This window comes from Sarcophilus harrisii, chromosome 4 (genome assembly GCF_902635505.1).
Source record: "Sarcophilus harrisii chromosome 4, mSarHar1.11, whole genome shotgun sequence".
Taxonomy (NCBI): Eukaryota; Metazoa; Chordata; class Mammalia; order Dasyuromorphia; family Dasyuridae; genus Sarcophilus; species Sarcophilus harrisii.
Window position 1 is genome coordinate 327,509,701 of NC_045429.1, and position 16,707 is coordinate 327,526,407.

Consider the following 16,707-nt stretch of genomic DNA (forward strand, 5'->3'; position numbering starts at 1 on the left):
CCAATTCACCTGTGAGTCAAGATATCACCTGGTGAAGTCATTTATCCTCTTCAAAAATAAAGGACAAACAATAACAGCAGCAGACACTCCTGGTACCATTTCTGTGTCCATCAGTCCCCTATTTACCAAGATGGTTCAAATCTAGAGGCACAGGATGTGATCACAAATGGTACTGCCATTTATAGAGTGAATGCTGTTGGAAAGCTATACAGGCACAAGACACTTAAAAGAAATCTCATCAGCTAATTGGGGGAGGTCTAATTCAGTTCTGCTACAAAGTCATCTGTATGACTCTTTGAGCCTCCTTTTTACTAATCTGCAAAATGAGCACAGTTGGACTTGATTTCTTCTAAATTCCCTTCTAGGATTGAATTCAATGAAGATTTCTGAGAAGTGTTTTGATTTAATCCTAATCATACTTAAATTTTTTAAAGAAGCTTTGAAATGCAATGCAGATATCATTTTCTTCCTGAAACCTTTGTTGATTTCCCCATCCGTTAGTTAGTACTGTTTCTCCCAGACTAAATATGTTGTTTATTTATTAAATTTGTTTATTAACTATATTTATGCTGTAAATGTTTTGGGTTTTTTTTTTTTTTTTTTTTTTACAATATATTTATTTCCTCATTAGAATGTGAGTTTATTGTGAGTAGGAATTGTTTCATTCTTTATACTTGTATCTTCAGGTCCGGTACAGTATCTGACACATAATAGGTAATTAATAAGTGCATATTGATTGATTGAGGATAAGTTGGAGGGGGGAGTAGTGAATGAAATCAGGAAGATCTGTTATGACTGTTGTCATAGTTGAGGTACACGGTAATGTTAAACTATACTTGGGTGGATTGGGGAATAGATAGAAAGGGACAGTTTGAAGAGATGTCATGACTTGAGAACTGACCAAACTTGATAATTAATTGGATATGAAAAGTAAGGGAAAAGAGTCAAAAATAATTTCCTTAAGGTTTCATGGGAGAGTTGGTGAATCAATAGAGCCTCAGGCAAAAATAGTGATGGCAGAAAGAAGAGCAGATTTAGAGGAAAGGATAAGTTCAGTTTGGGACATGATGTTTTTGAAATACTATTGTGTTATGGGCCAGAACTTGAAACAAGGTGCTAAGGCAGTGGGATTGATAGAAACAATGATTATTTAGCATGGTATTTAACATTCTCTAGTTCAGTACATGTACTTAGTACTTACTATAATTCTACAAGATTCACACCTTTAAGAGAGCATATATATAAGCTAGGACCTTCAACCAGGATTCAGTCGGGCGAGTCAGAAGCCAGAGAAGTCAGTCAGGGAGATTCAGAAGCCAGAGAAGGCGGCCTCTCAGAACCAAGGAGATAGGCCTCCAGAAAAACTAGCGGAGCCCCAAGTGAGGGAGACAAGACTTTAAAGGAGACAATAAAGGATTTGGACTTTAATCCCTGGCTGTACTTGTGATTACTGAACTGTAACGAAGGCTGCTCCCAGAAGCTCCCTAAGAAACCTGCTCCCAGAGAAAATTACATTTTAAAGAGAATATTACACTATTGGGTCTTCCAGGCAGGGTAGTCCATTGGAGATTTGAATCAATAGATCTCTTGATCTATTGGAGGGCTGGAGTAGAGACTTAGGAGTTATATCTACAAAGGTGATCACTGAAGTCTTGAGCAAATGAGATCACTAAGGAAGAGAATATATATAGAGAAGAGAATAATATCAAGGAAAGTTCTGGCAAACATCCACGTAAAGATCTTGGAAAGAGGATAAGGATCCAGAAAAGCAGACAGAAAAGGATCAATTAGAGAAGTAGGAGGAAAACCAGGAGAGGAAAGAGTATCAAGAAGAAAGGAGTGATTGGCAATACAGATACTTAAAAGAGAAGATGAAGAGATTGAGGTCTGGGAAAAACATTTGGATTCTTGAAAATCAAGGGGCCATAGCAAATCTTGAAAAAAAAAAAACTTTGAATATATATATATATATATATATTTTTTTTTTTTTTTTGCTGTAGTTGCCTTAATTCTAAAAGGAATGAAACTGAAGGTAGGTAACCCTTTAAAGGAGGAGGGTCATAAACAAATTTCAGGGGAGGTCTTTGAACTTAGATGGGAAAACATATTTTTAAAATTTCGTTATAATTGGCTTCCTTGGCGATCCTTTTTTAAAAAAATCTTTATAATATTTTCCAAATTTCATGTAAAAACAATTTTTTAAATTTATTTAAAAAAATCTTGAGTTCCAAATTCTTTCTCTCCTTCCTCCAGCTCTCTCCCTTGAGATGGTAAGCAATTTGATGTTATACATATGCAATTATGCAAAACATATTTCCATATTGATCAACTAAAAGAAGACCCAACACACACACACACACACACACACAGAGAAAGTAAAAAATAGTATGTTTCAATCTGCATTCAGATTCCATCAGTTCTTTCTCTGGATATGATATGTCATTGTTCATCATGAGTCCTTTGGAATTGTCTCAGATTTTAAATTTAAAAATTTTTAAAAAATTTTCCTTTTTAAAAAATCTCTTTGGGATACAAATCTAGTTGTATTTTCAAGTTAAAGGATATCTATAATTTGACAGCTCTTTGGGCATAGTTCCAAATTGCTCTCCTTAATAGTTGGTTCATTTCACAGTTCAGTTCCCAACTCCACCAAAAATGAATTAATGTTCCAATTTTCTTGCAACCCCTCCAACATTTATCATTTTCCTTTTCTGTAATCTTAGCCAATATGATAGGTATGAGGTGGTAACTCAGAGTTGTTTTGATTTGAAATTTTCTAATCAAGAATGATTTTTTAATATGACTATGGATAGTTTTGATTTCTTCCTCTGAAACTTGCCTTGGTCATCCTTGGAATTTTATGTCATGCATTCTAAAACATTATTCTTAGAAGGAGTCCATTAGCTTAACTAGGCAGCTAAAGGGATCCATGACATAAAAAATTCTCTAGTCCAGAATAAAACTTAAAATATGGTTATGACAGGGATTACACAACTAAATGGGGGGGGAGGGTGGCACAAAATTATGATTTATTATCAGTGAATGTTTGATTTGTATATTTTATATACCTATATACTTTGGGTCACTTAAAATTTGGGGGGGCAAAAAGAGGGTCTTGAGTGGGAAAAGTTTAAGAAGCCCTTATTTAGTAGAAAATATAGGACCTGCAGACTGAGGAAGAGTGGGGGGAAAACACTCCTTCAGTACAGCTGAATCAGATTAAAATGTCATTTGAAAATATTTAACAAAATTTTAAAAACTATAATAAAACATAGATAACATTACATTTTTAAACGAAGTCAATGTGGAGTCCATTAGGATCTTTCTTTATGAATTATTGGCTCCCAATTCTAATTGAATTGGACACCATTGATTTTAGGTATTTGAGATGCCTTTTTCCTGCTTTGCCTCATTGCTGGTAAATGAGTCAGACAGCATTCATTAAAAGCTTACTATGATTTCCGCCTCCCCCCCTTTAAAAAATGTTTTAAAATTTTTGTCTTTCTTTTCGATGAACATTTATTTTCTCTCCCTATGTCTCCTACATCTCCATGATGGGGAAAACACCTTATAACAGATATTTTAGCCACCGTATTGGCCATGTCCAAAACTACATGTTTAAGCATTTACTTTGTGCCAAGTATCGGGCCAAAGTTGAAAACGCTGTCCCCGTCTTCAGTGAACTCATACGCTAATAGGAAAAACAACATATAAAGAACTATGTACTTACCACAAATATACGGTGGAAATGAGAGATAAATAGGGAGGGATATTTCTCACAAGTCAGTGAGCCTTCACCATCGCCTGCCATCCCCTTTTCCTTAGGACCCAAGGAGGGCTTGGGTGGCAGTGCCAACCAAGGCTGGCCATGAATGTGGAGCTCCGGGAGAAGTAAGCTCCTCCTTCCTCCTTGAGCCAGCCCCGAAGGAAGTCCAAGGGATGGGTCAGCAGGGAAAGGGTTACAGCCAAGGACGCCTTGGCCCCTCCCTATGCAAATAGCCACCGAGGTGCCCCACCTGGTCCTTTGCCCCCCGGCCCTGGGAGGAGACTCGAGCCTCCGGTGTTCTGTGGATCTGGGCTGGGGCCAGAACTGGGCAGGGGTAGGAACGAGGAGAGCTGTTGGTTGCCTGCCACCTGCCGGCCCCACTCCCGATCGGAACTGTGAGTAACCTTTCCTTCCCAAGTCCTGGGAATGGGAGCCTCCCGGGACCCGGGGACTCTCCCGGGGCATTGCTGGGCACGGAGCAGGAGGCTAGGCCTTTCTCCTCCCTCCCTCCCTCCCTTCCTTCTTTCCTCTGCTTCCTTAGCTGGTCTGGTGACCTCTAGTCCGGTGGCCCCATCCCCGCCCCTCCTCTCCTTCAGGTCTCCAGCTCTCCCCGGTGTTCTGCTCAGCATTTGCTATCTCCCCCAGTCACCCCTACTTTTTATCCTCCCAAACTCCTAGGCTAGACCCGAGCCTGGCAGTGATTGGAATTGTAGTTAGTCTTCCCTTAGGCCAGAGGCAAAGGAGATGCCCCTTGACCGCTCTGACAGAGAAGCAATCAGTGAGCGCTCAGAGATCCTGTTTGCTGAAAGGGTATCCCTGAGGAGCTAAGGGTGGACTCCCCAGTGGCTCCCTGCCCTGTCCCCCAGGAACCTCACCAGGTGCATTCATAACCAGGTTCCTAAAAGCTTCAAGTCTTCCCACTGACTCACCAAACCCAACCCATTCTTATAGTATTAATCGCAATGACCTGAGATCTGTAGAAGGTGGGACCCCTTCCCTATTTCCAAGGTGTGGGCCACCCACCCACACTTCAGTTTTCATCCATATCCTAGGTCATAAGCAGCATCTAAAGCAGGGATTCTTAATCTGGAATACAGGAATTTGTCTTTAAAAATTTTTGATAGCTATTCAATATGATTTATTTCCTTTGTAATTCTATGTTTTTTACAAAACTTGATGTATTTTAAAATGTTATTTTGTTCATGGAACTCTAGGTATAAAGAAAGGCTCCAGCCCCAGCTCTTTCTCCCTTTTAATTCATATCCAATGCAAAAGTTAAAAACAATATTTTGATAGCCATTCAATGTGATGTATTTCCTCTGTAATCCTATGGTTTTACAAAACTTGATACATTTAAAAATGTTAGATCTAAAGAAAGGCTCCAGCTTCGGCACTTTCTCCTTTTTAATCCATACCCAATGCAAAAGTTAAAAACAACAACAAAAACCCCACTAAGCATGACCATCATGGGATCAAGACATCCAGTCCCTCCTTTTATTTTCATTCCCCATAAGAAAGAAGGAAATAAACATTTATTAATTTTCTACTGTGCGTCAGACACTGGACTTAGTCCTATACTCTACAAATACTATTATGTCGTTTAACTCCTCAATCATCCCTGGAGATATGGTGCTGTTATTATCCCCATTTTACAGTTAGGGAAATTCAGGCAGAATTTATGTGATTTGTCCAGGATCACACAGCTAGGAAGGATCTGAGACTGAATTTGAACTTGGGTCTTCCTTACTCCAGGGTTAGTGCTCTATCCACAAAGTCACCTCTCTGCTTTTACTACTGAAGCAAACTACTGAATATTAAGGAATGAAGATAAGAATTATACAGTGGAAAGACTTAATACAAATCCATAAGGAGACCCAAGGTTTTAGGAGACTTATCTCAACTCTGTCTCAAGCCAGTTGTATTACCTTAGGCTAATAACTTTCCCTCCAATTCCTCAACAGCAAATTGAGGGGTGAATGTCAAATTAAATGATCTCTAAGACCCCTTCTGGCTCTTATATTCTGTAAATCTACAAAACACTTCATTGCCTAAATGTACCATCCCCTGGACACCCCTCACCCCCACTCCCACCCCCAGCTCTTTGACTTTCCTGGATTTGAGTCAACCTATTCTAGATTTGTTTCTTTACTTGAATCAGTCTTCAGAGTGGCTGGGGGTTTTGGGGAGTGGAAGGGGACAATCAGTGCCCATTTCTAGAACAGGGAGGAACTCTCAGTGCCCACATCTGAAAAGGAGGAGTGCTGATTAATGCCGAGGTTCCAAGGCACGGACAGCCTGTGCTGATATCAGGGCAGAACAGCAGGGTCACTGCCAACATTTATAGGACAGTCTGTAGTATTGTCTGGGGGAGAAGCTTGCAGTCCAGGAATAAATGAGGTAAATGAGTGGTGGAGTCCAGGGGAAGAGGAAAGACTGTCCTGTGGAGGTGGGATGGTCAGGGGAAAGCCTGGGGGAGAGGGGATGCATGGTGTGGGTGGCCCTGGTAGGTTAGGAGTACAAGGTCATGTTTAGACTTAGAGGTGAGGAGAGATTTATTTGATTTCTAGGTTTCTTGAACTTGGGACTGACAATAGAAGAGGGGAGGGAAGCCCTATGAAAGAGCTCTCTTGTTCCTCCCTTTCTGCTCATACTTCCTGGGTTCCAGGTCCTTTTAGTATCAGCTGGGTGGATTGTATCAATCGGGAGCTGGGAAACATTGGCCCCTGACCCAGAGGCCCCTTCATCTGTTACCTGGGCTCTGGAAGAAATGAAGGAATAATTGCCCCCGGGGGACCTCTGGGAATTCCATGCTCTCAATACTTTCTCTTCCCTTCTCAGCTTTTCTGACATCAAAGGAGTTCCCCCTCTACCCCCTGAACCCCACTTCTGTGGCCCCAGCCAGGCATTTTGTATTAGAGAGGGATTGGAAATCAATGAACAGTAAAGGTCTTTTTTTTCTCCCCCACTCCTAACTTCTCTCCTACCCCAAGATTTCCTGAAACTGTGCATGAGGAAGAGAGGGCGGGCATCCTCCCCAGGTCACTATGGCAGGTTGGGGTAATAGTCTAGCCCTGTGACTGAAAAACCAGAATTACCCATTATCCCTCCCTCGGGTCACAGGCTTTGGGGAACAATGGTGGCCACGGATAGGAAAGAGGTCATTTTAGAGAGACAATTCAGGTACAGAGAAGCTCATTGCACTGATAGTAACAACAGTATTTTTATAGCTATTCAATATGATTTATTTCCTTTGTAATCCTATGATTTTACAAAACTTGATGTTATTTTGTTCATGGGACTCCAGGTCTAAAGAAAGGCTTCAGCCCCAGCTCTTTCTCCCTTTTAATCCATACCCAGTGCAAAAGTTTAAAACAACAACAACAATATTTTTATAGCTATTCATTATGTTAGCATGGGGGCAGGAGAAGGGCCAAAGACCTGAGCTGGAGAGTCTTGTTTAGTTATGTGATCCTGGGCAAATCACTTTTACCTATTGGGTCTCAATTTCTTCCTTTAAAAAATGACAGGTTCAGGCCTGGCTGATCTCTAAGAATGTGTCTTTGAAAGCAGAGACTGCTGCATTTCCATCACTGAAAACAGGGACTGCCGCATTTCCATCTGTGTTCCCATCCAACCTCTTGCCCCACAGTAGGCACTTAAATGTTTTTTGGTTTGTTTGTTAGAGATTAGATAACCCTAAATTAGCCTCAGCAGGCTGGAAGGACAGTGGTCACTCACCAGCCTTATCTCATTGTGGATCAGAACAAAAGCTTTGACCCAGGCCTCCCATTCAGGTCTCCTTAGGCAGCCTGTTCCCCATGCCCCGAGGGTACCATTTTGGTACCAAATCTGCCTACTACAGCTGGGCTATCCACTGGGCTACCTTGCTAACTCAGTTTCCTCATCTGTCAAATATGGCAAACCACTCCCGTATGTATCTTTGGTAAGAAAACCCCAAAATGGGGTCACGAAGAATCAGACATGACTGAAAAATGACTGAGCAAGAACAATCTGTACCAAACCTCACTACAATGCTACAAGGTCAGCAGGACAAGATATTTATTAATGTCTGTCTCTATTTTATAGACGAGACTTAGAAGAATAAAGTTACTTTTTTTTTTAATGGCATTTTTTTTCTTCCCAATACATGCAAAGATTGTTTTCAACATTCACCTTTGCAACAACTTGTGTTCCAAATTTTTCTTCCTCTGTCCTCCTTCCCTCCCCAAGACAGCAAGCAATCTAATATAGGTTAAACATGTGCAATTTGAAGTTACTTTTCTGAGGTCCCACACAGTGAGTTCTTAGGAAAGTCATCTCCAGTATCCTGTGCATTTTCTTGAACCACTTCTCGTGACCAGAAAGCAGCATGTAAAGCAATTATATTTGGAAATTTTCATCCTTTTGCTTGAATTGTGTACAGAAAGTATGGCACAGTGGATAATAAGAGCCAACATTTATATTGAGTTGTAAAGTTGTAAAATATTTTACATCTATTAATTTTATCTTCACAACAACTTTGGGAAGTAGGTATTGCTACTGTTGTCCATCAGTTGTGTCTAACTCTTTGTGAGCCCATTTGAGGTTTTCTTGGCAAAAATACTGGAATGCTTTCTCCAGCTCATTTTATAGATGAGGAAGTAAGGCACACAGAATTAAGTGTTCCACAGCTAGGAAGTTTCTGAGACTGGATTTGAACTCAGGTTTTCTTACCTCCAGACCCAGTGCTCTATCCTCACTGCCATAGTTCTGTAACCTTATTTTTTTTCCTCAAAAATATTTTATTTTTCCACTTATATGTAAAGATAGTTTTCAACATTCATTTTTTTTTAATTTTTTTATAATATATATATATATTTTTTAATTTAATAGCCTTTTATTTACAGGATATATACATGGGTAACTTTACAGCATTAACAATTGCCAAACCTCTTGTTCCAATTTTTCACCTCTTACCCCCCCCCCCCCCCCCCCTAAATGGCAGGATGACCAGTAGATGTTAAATATATTAAAATATAACTTAGATACACAATAAGTATACATGACTAAAACTATTATTTTGCTGTACAAAAGAATCAGACTCTGAATTATTGTACAATTAGCTTGTGAAGGAAATCAAAAATGCAGGTGTGCATAAATATAGGGATTGGGAATTCAATGTAATGGTTTTTAGTCATCTCCCAGAGTTATTTTCCTGGGTATAGCTGGTTCAGTTCATTACTGCTCCATTAGAAATGATTTGGTTGATCTTGTTGCTGAGGATGGCCTGATCCATCAGAACTGGTCATCATCTAGTATTGTTGTTGAAGTATATAATGATTTCCTGGTCCTGCTCATTTCACTCAGCATCAGTTCGTGTAAGTCTCTCCAGGCCTTTCTGAAATCATCCTGTTGGTCATTTCTTACAGAACAGTAATATTCCATAATTTTCATATACCACAATTTATTCAGCCATTCTCCAACTGATGGACATCCATTCAGTTTCCAGTTTCTAGCCACTACAAAAAGGGCTGCCACAAACATTACGTGCACATACAGGTCCCTTTCCTTCTTTATAATCTCTTTGGGATATAATCCCAGTAGTAACACTGCTGGATCAAAGGGTATGCACAGTTTGATAACTTTTTGAGCATAGTTCCAAACTACTCTCCAAAATGGTTGGATTCGTTCACAACTCCACCAACAATGAATCAATGTCCCAGTTTTCCCACATCCCTCAACAATCATCATTATTTTTCCTGTCATCTTAGCCAATCTGACAGGTGTGTAGTGGTATCTTAGAGTTGTCTTAATCTTAATTTGCATTTCTCTGATTAATAATGACTTGGAGCATCTTTTCATATGACTATAAATAGTTTCAATTTCTTCATCTGAGAATTGTCTGTTCATATCCTTTGACCATTTTTCAATTGGAGAATGGCTTGATTTTTATAAATTAGAGTTAATTCTCTATATATTTTTGGAAATGAGGCCTTTATCAGAACCTTTGACTGTAAAAATATTTTCCCAGTTTATTGCTTCCTTCTAATCTTGTCTGCATTAGTTTTGTTTGTACAAAACTTTTCAGTTTGGTATAATCAAAATTTTCTATTTTGTGATCAGTAATGATCTCTAGTTCTGCTTTGGTCATAAGACCTTCCCTTCCACAGGTCTGAGGGTAAACTATCCTATGTTCCTCTAATTTATTAATGATTTCATTCTTTATGCCTAGGTCATGAACCCATTTTGACCTTATCTTGGTGTACGGCGTTAAGTATGGATCAATGCCTAGTTTCTGCCATATTAGTTTCCAATTTTCCCAGCAATTTTTATCAAACAGTAAGTTCTTATCCCAAAAGCTGGGATCTTTGGGTTTGTCAAAGACTAGGTTGCTATATTTGTTGACTGTTTTATCCCTTGAACATAATCTATTCCACTGATCAACTAATCTATTCCTTAGCCAATACCAAATATCAACATTCATTTTTAAAAAAATAATAGCTCTTCATTTTTAAAATATGTACAAAAGTAGTTTTCCTCATTCACCCTTACAAAACCTTGTGTTCCAAATTTTTCTCCTTCCCAGCCCTCCTCCCCTGAACAAGTAATTCAAAATTAACACATGCAGTTCTTCTATGCATATTTCCACAAATATGCTGCACATAAAAAATCAGATCAAAAAGGAAAAAAGAGAAAACAAAAAGCAAGTAAACAACAACCACAAAAAAAGGTGAAAACTATGTTATGGTCCACATTCCGTCCCCATAGCTTTCTTTCTAGTCCCTTGATGTTTAGGTGACTGTTTAGTACTTATCTACTAAGTGAGAGAACTCCCTTACCAGAACTTCCCCATACTAGTTAAAGCCCAAATCTTTCAGATATTGTGTAAATTCCTTTGTGATGATTCCCATTACCCTGCCTAAGGACTCCCTCCCTTCCACCACACCCTCACACACACTTGGCCCAAGGCTGGGATTCAGCACCCAGCAGCAATGATCAGGTGGAAAATTCATTTTTTTTCCTCTAGCAAAGAGTTTGTCATTGTGTTTTTGTCTGGCACAAGAACTGGGCACTCCGCCATAAAATACAAGAGGACCATAGATTCAGGGCTAAAAGGGACCTCGAAGACAGTCTCATTCAACCCTCTTATTTTATATGGCAGCCCAACAGTTATCATTTATTAAACACCTACTGTGTGCCGGACACGGTGCTAAGAACTAAAGTACAAAGATTCAGCCCTCTTATATGGTAACCAATCAGCTATCAGTTATTAAATCTCCAATCAACTGTCATTTATTAAACACCGACTGTGTGCCAGATACTGTGCTAAGAAGTGGGGGCACAAAAACAATCTCAAGGAGCCCCCAGTCTAATAGGGAGACAACATGCAAACAACTGTAGAAATAAAATAGAAACAGGGTAGATTTGAGTTCATCTCAGAGGAAAGGCACTAAAATTAAGGAGGTCTGGGAAGCTTAAAGGAAGCTGGGAGTCAGAGCTAAGGAAAGAGAGCATTCTAAGGGGGACAGCCAGAGAAAGTGGGCTGCCTTGTACATTTGGTCCTGGAGGGAATAGAAAGCTACCAGCATTTACAAGGAAGGAGGTGAGATGGTCAGATCTGTGCTTTAGAAAACCGAGTCTCAGACAGGTCAAGACAGAGATTAGAGACCAATTCAATAATTTATTAAATGGAGAGAAATACTGGGACCAATGGATTCCAGGGCTAGACGAGACCATCATTTCAAAGAGTCTAGCCCCGAGTATCGGGACAGCAAGCCTTTTATGGAATAATAAGAACAATGACATAATGCAGAAACCTAGGTGGGGATAGCCTCATAGATGGAGGTTACTGATATTCTAATGACATTAAGGAATGTCTATAACACCTTTATCTCAACCATTAACAGGGGACGGTCATAACCTTAAGGCAGAATACGAAATAGGACAAATGGAGGAACTGGTTACCCCATTAAAAGTGACCTTTGGCATTACAAAGTCACTCATTTGGACTCAAATATGTAATTAAAGACCAGAGCTGAGGGTTTGAACTAGGTCACCTGTGTTCTTCTCCAGATACCGTGTTCTTCTGAACGCACCATTCGTAGGATGGCAGAATAATATTTTAGGGCTGGAAGGGACCTTTGCAACCCATTTCACAGATAAGAAAACTGAGGCCCGGGGAGGTGAGTGACTTATCTAGAATCACCCAGGCAGTGACAGGTCATATTTGAACCCAGGTCCTCTGACTTAAAATTTGGCATTCTTGCCTTTAAATCATGCTGCCTCTTTAAAAATAAGTTGGGGGTCGAGAAGGGTGGGGGACTGCTAGGCGGCACAGCAGATAGAGCTCTAGTCTTGAAGTCAGGAGGCCCCGAGTTCAAATCTGACCTCAGATACTCACTAGCTGTGTGACCCTGGGCAAGCCACTTAACCCTGACTGCCTCCAAAAGTAAATAAGTTAAATAATCATAAACTCCAGATTATAAATGTGAAAGCCAGGATTTGAACTTGAGACTTCTGACTCAGGACCCTTAAGCAGTAGCTGGGAAGCAGAATGTTCTTATGCAAAATGTAGATTGTTGACTAACCCTTCTGCAGGTTTCTTTCCTGTTCTGGTCACTCTCCACCTCTGGCATATGACCAGAATGGGCCTCTTGACTGGTTTAGTGGGAAATATTTTACTTTTGACTCTGTAAATTCCATAGGATTTTCTTGTCCAGCCTCACCCTGTGTCATTGCAATTGGGAGCTTCTTGAACATGAACTTGAACTTTGGAGGGAGGGTTAGGTAAGAGTGGGAAGAAAAGAAGGGATACCCACCCAATGGCTTGTTCTGGAGACCCTTGGGCCTCTGTCTCCTTCAGTACCCCACCAATCCTTAACTCCATCTCAGTGTACACATAATTCGCTTTTTGACCTGGGGTGAGGAGTAAGGGAGAGGGAAGAGGGAATAGAGGGAATGGTACCTATGGGGATGTTCACTGGGGCTTGGAGTTCTTCCTCCAAGAAAATGAAGATGCTGGTGATGGGAAGAGTGAGCTCTGTGGAATGTGCAGGAAGAGGAGGGAGGGACCTGATCACTTGGCCTGAAAAAATAGAGGGATCTGGAGTTTAGCAGGATTTGCTGAAATCCTGAAAGTGTGGAGGGAGGGAGAGTGGGCTGAACAAACAGAGCAAGCTGTTGATCAGAGCCCCTTCCCCCTCTCCCAGCAAAGATACCCCTTCTCTTCAAATTCAAGTTTTGACCCTTTCGCTTGACCTCCATCTACCTCAGTTTCCTCAAATGTAAATTGGAAGTGATAAAAATGGCATCTATTCTCCCCCTCCCCCTGGGTTGAGATTAATTAAGATAATAATTATAAAGCGCTTAGCACAATGCCTGGTGCATGGTAGATATAAATACTACTTTTCTTCCTTTTCTTACTTCCTGCTGACCTTTGGGCTCTCCCTCCCTCCTTAGAGAGGGAGGTGGGGAGTTACTTCCGAGTTATGTGGGGCTTCTAGCAGAGTCTCCCTTGTTGCCTCAGAGAGTTTTCCTGTGCCACCTGCATGTCACCTGTCTCTCTGATTTCCTGCTCCTTCTCATATCTGTGCCCTTTCATCCCTTCCTCTCCCTAGTGGTTCATTATTTCCTGCTGCTCTAGGATGTTTTGAGGTAGGTCCATTTTTTTCCTCCTTTCTGAGTGGCTGTTTTGGACATGAGAGTGCTTCTGTATTTGACAGAGAAAGGGGGAGACAGAAAGAGAGAGGAAAGGGAAAGGAAAGGAGGGATGGAGAGAAAGGGAGAGAGGAACAAAAAGGGAGGGAGGGAGAAGAAGGAAAAGACCAAGTGAGACAAAGAGAGAGAGGGAGAGACTGAGAGACAGTGACAGAGACAGAGAAACAAAGAGCCTGAGAGAGAGAAAGAGAAACGGAGAGGGAGGGAGGGAGAGAGGGAGAGAGAGAGAGAAAGGAAGGCAGGGAAAGAGGGAGGGGGAGAGAGAGAAAGAGAGAGAGAGAGAGAGAGAGGAAAGGAGGGAGGGAGAGCCAAAAAGTACATCTGTCTGTGTGTGTGTGTGTGTGTGTAAGAGAGATAGATACAAAAGAACAGACACAAACTTCCCAGATGTTGAATGCCATCCTGTTTATGAAAGGATTGTCTCTCCTCTGCCCTGACCCTTTCCTTTGACCACAAGACAGCTAAGCCTATTGTAGGGCTGTTGGCTGGTGGAGCTGAGTCACAAGTGATGGGCGTACATAGGGCTTAAGCTCTAGGAACGTCACAACTGAACCCAGTCTGGTATCGGAGGTCAGGCTGCTATGTGGGGACTGGGAACTGACTATTAGAGTGCTCAAATTCTCAACTGCAGGTGTTCTCCTCAGTTATGGAAATCTATAGACCCTTCCACTAACTTTCCCACCCAGTTAGTATTGAGTACTAATGGTTCTCTCCCTGGCTATCTATAGCTAATATGCCCAACCTGGTGGTCATTTGGGAGCTGAGCAGAGGGATGCTGGGAGATGGAAGGAGGGAAGAGGGAAATTCTTTTAACACCAGAGAGTGAAATTGGCCTGGGCTGGGCCAGGGAGTGCTTGGGATTGGGTGGGCAGGCTGGTTTTCTGAACTTCAGGCTGAGCCTGAGAGAGTCCTCAGACTGGGCAGAGATGGAATCGATCAAGAGGGCAGAAAGGAGAAGGAAGAGAAGAGATAAGAGATACTCATTAGGGCCATAGTTCTTGGGCTTCTGTTTTTTTTTTTTTTTTTAATATTCATTTATTGTATTAATATTTATGTATGTAAATACATTATTTTGAGAAGGGGACACAAGCCTCATGAGACTACCAGAGTGATCCATGATACCGAAAAATAAAATAATTTCTGCTAGTGGAACCTAGAAAAAGGGACTCTGTGTGTGTGTGTTTGTGTGTGTGTGTGTATGTGTGTATGTGTGTGTAAATAAGAAAATGCTTGTACATATGTTGAGTTTCTATGGGTGGTTGGAAATGAAAATAAATAAAAGATTTCCTCTCAGGAAAAGGTTTGAGAGTGAAATCATTACTCCACTATACCATAATAGGAAAAGCACTGGTTTTAGAATCAGAAAATCTAGTTTTAAGTCTAGGCTCTGCTGCTAAATGAGAGACTATGGGCAAGAGACTTAACCTCTAACCTCTGTTTGCCTCAGTTTCCTCATTTGTAAAATGGAGACAATCATAGCACTGTAAAATGGAGACATAGAAAAGAAAAGAAGAAAAAATGGAAGAAGGGGAGGGAGAAAAGAGAAGAAAGGAAAGAAGGAAAAATGGAAAGAAGGAAGAAATAAGGGAAGGAAGGTCCAAGGTTGTTATGAAAATCAAGTGAGATGATGATTGCTAAGTATTTAACACAGTGCCTATAAATAGTAAGCACTATATAAATGTTAGCTATTATTATTATGTGCAAATAGAGGCAATAACACTTAAGCTATGGGACTCACAGGATTTCTTATGGGCCATCATGGGATATCCCACTTAAAGGAACTATTTTGAATAGAATCAATTAGGCAGAGTTGCTGATAGAAAATGCAAAGTTCCCTGAAAAGGTTCAATCTGAGCCTTTATAAAGGAAGGTTTGGGAGGAGTTTATTGCTCCAGCCTCTAGCCCTTCAATTAGTGATAAGAAGAAATAGATGGAGTTGAGAAGGTTTTATTATATAGTTCAATTGTTTTAGTAGGGAGTCTGACCCTTCCTGAGACTATCTGGAGTTTTCTTGTCAGAGATGCTGGAGTGATTTGCCATTTTCTTCTCCAGCTCATTTTACAGATGAGGAAACTGAGGCAAATAGGGTGCAATGACTTGCTTCAGGTCATACAGTTAGTAAATATCTGAGGCTGGATTTGATTTCATTAAGATTAGTCTTCCTGATTCCAAATCCACTGTTCCATTCATTGCACAGATGTTTAGTCTCAAAATCTAAATCATTGACAGGATGATGAGATGGGGAAAGCATGATGTTGTGTATTTAATCAAACAAGTATTCATGGAAAACGGAGAGTCAAATCAAGAAGCTTTTATTGAGTGCCAATGTGTGCTAAGCACTGTGCCAAGCATTGGAGAAACAAAGAAAGGCAAAGGATGTTTCCTGCCTTCAAGTAGTTCACAGTCTAAGGAAGGGAGACAACTTGCAAATAGTGATGTACCAAGGAGCTATAGGCATTATAAATTGGAGTAAATCCACAGAAGGAAGAAAAGGCTTCCTGTAGAAGGTGGGAGGTTTTTTTGTACTTTATTTATTTTATATTTTATTTCCTGTTAGAAGGTTGCCAGGAAAGCCAGGAGACAGAAAGAAGGGAGAAAATTCCCAGGCATGAGGGACAGATAGTGAAAATTCTTAGAGACTCTCTCTCTCTCTCTCTCTCTCTCTCTCTCTCTCTGTATGTGTGTGTGTGTGTCAGAGAAAGACAGACAGACAGAGACAGAAACAAAGACAAAGAAAGAGAAAAGCACACAGATGAATACACACACAAAGGCAGACAGAGAAAAGGAGAGAGGAGAAAGAGGAGAGGTAGAAGAAATAGAGTCAAAGAGAGAGGAAGGAAGGGAGAGTCAGAGAGAGACCAAGATAGAAAAAGTAAGGACAGACAGAAGAGGTAGAGTCAAAGAGAGAAGAAAGAAGGATGGAAGGAAGAAGAAAAGAAAGAAAAAATGGAAGAAGGGGAGGGAGAAAAGAGAAGAAGAAAAGAAAGAAGGGATGAAAAAAGAAAGAAAATTGGAAAGAAGGAAGAAAAGGGAAGGAAGGTGCAAAGAAAGAATAGAAGGAAGGAACAAAGAAAATGGAAGGTAGGAAGGAAGAGAAGAAAGAGAAAGAAAGGAAGAAAGGAGAAAGAAAGAAAAATAGAAGGAAAGCAAGAAGGACAAATAGAATGAAAGAAGGCAAGAAAAAGAAATGGGAGGAAGAAGAAAGAAAGGAGGTAGGAATGAGGGAGAGAGGGAAGAAGGGAAAG

General features: G+C 40.6%; 1 protein-coding gene across 2 annotated transcripts in view; it reads left to right on the forward strand.

Moving 5' to 3' along the window:
* ARHGAP27 (Rho GTPase activating protein 27) overlaps positions 1–16,707 on the forward strand; it is a 70,509-nt gene that overhangs the window by 16,538 nt on the left and 37,264 nt on the right. The window contains exon 1 of one of the 2 annotated variants that reach the window (XM_031965980.1): positions 3,685–4,161. The exons of the other annotated variant lie outside the window; for it this stretch is intronic. The gene's annotated coding sequence lies outside the window, so the exon portion shown is untranslated. Of the gene's footprint in view, positions 1–3,684; positions 4,162–16,707 lie in introns of those variants that run through there. 2 annotated transcript variants of the gene reach the window in all.